Source organism: Macadamia integrifolia, chromosome 12 (genome assembly GCF_013358625.1).
Source record: "Macadamia integrifolia cultivar HAES 741 chromosome 12, SCU_Mint_v3, whole genome shotgun sequence".
In the NCBI taxonomy this organism is placed as follows: Eukaryota; Viridiplantae; Streptophyta; class Magnoliopsida; order Proteales; family Proteaceae; genus Macadamia; species Macadamia integrifolia.
The window spans coordinates 20,886,905-20,888,560 of NC_056568.1; the positions used below are offsets into that span (position 1 = coordinate 20,886,905).

The 1,656-nt window shown below is 37.2% G+C and overlaps 1 non-coding gene across 1 annotated transcript; it reads left to right on the forward strand.

Annotated features, from left to right (window-relative positions):
- The first annotated feature begins 729 nt into the window (after nucleotides 1-729).
- On the forward strand, nucleotides 730-836 carry LOC122058526. The gene has a single exon (XR_006133820.1). It is a non-coding gene; the product is annotated as a small nucleolar RNA R71 (small nucleolar RNA).
- Nucleotides 837-1,656: the final 820 nt, after the last annotated feature.

Genomic DNA, 1,656 nt, shown 5'->3' on the forward strand with positions numbered 1-1,656 from the left:
GTCATGAGGAGGGCCATATTCTTTTCCAAATCACTTACTCTACTTGCCTCTCCAGTATTGGTAAACCCAGGGGGTTACTGATAAGATGATAGGAGAGGGGGCCCTAGGAAACAAACCTGTGGTGCTACATTTGGCTTAGGAAAAGTATTTTGGACAAAAGACTGTTGTGCAAAGGGAGGCCTTTGGGGTCTAAATTGACCTTAATTATGAAAATTGGGAGGCCCTGGTTGATTGCCCTAGTTCCAAGAGAAATTTGGGTGATTTCTCCACCCTAGATTGTAAGTGTTACTATATGGATTATTCTGATATAAGACATTAATATTTTCATTATAAATGCCCCCAGAGGTATTGGGGCATTCTTCCATAACATGTCCAGGGGACTGGCACCAAGCACACATCTTAACTAAATTGACTAATGATGGCTCTCTATGAACAATAGCCTCAATCCTTTTGATTAGGCTATCCAGGTGGGCTTCCTTGGCTACTAACCCATTCACAAAATATCCTTTCCCTCCTATAGTTCTTTCACTCTCTTGCGTTGATTCCCACTTATTGGTTTTGTCAGTTAAGTCAAGTAAGAATTCTCATGCCTTTCCTTCATCTTTAAAGGCTGTGAATCCTCCAGGCATATAGACTCCATCATTTGTTTAGTTGGGTAATCAATGCTCTCATAAATTATTTGACACAAATATCATAAGTATTTTTACCAAAAAAAAATGTCATAAGTCTAAGCCATGGTGAGGACATTCTTAGAGTAGATCCTTGAATCTCTCCATAAGTTTAGAAAATGACTCACTAAGCTTTTACCTAAATTGAAGGATATCACTTTTAAGCTTATTGGTCTTGTGAGTTGGGAAAAACTTCTTGAGAAAGGCAATTGTGAACTGTTCCTATGTGGTTATGGAATTTGTGGGTAACTCATACAACCACTTCTTAGCTTAGTCTTTCAATGCAAAAGTGATGACCCTAAGCTTAACAACATCATCAGAAAGTTGTTGGATCTTAATTAGGAACACATACCTCTTCAAAATCCCTTAGAAATAGATATGCATCCTCAGAGATTAGCCTATGGAAGTGGGGCAACATAGTGATGAATTGAGATTTAAGTTCAAAATTATTTCCCTGGGCTAATGATAGAACTATGCAGGAAGGTTAGGCTGCTCTAGCAGGGTAGAACCTATTTTTCATAGAATTAGGTGGAGGGTTTTGCTGTTGGTCTCATATATTGAAAGATATTGATGAGAGTATAGGTAAAGGATCACTACTTGCTGGATCTGTTCTTTCTAACATATTCTTAGTATTACGTACCCACCTAGTACTCATGTAATAAACTACCCACAATTAGAATAAGACAAGCATAAAAGAATGGAAGCGTTTTTTTTTTTTTTGGAGCTTACCAGCAGGGATCCGGGGTTGCTCAGGTCAATTCCTAAGGTACTGCTACAAGGTGAAACCTATTTTTATCATACTGTGAGGCTTGGAAACCTCCACCGATACAACTATTATTGTAAGTTGTTTTCCTAAGGAATTCAATAAATAATTAAAGAAAAAAGAAAACAAAGCACTCCAATTTACCAAAATAAAGAAAAAAATAATATGAAACTATCTCCCTGGAAATGGTGCAAAAAACTTGTTTGAATTTTAAAAGTAACCGCA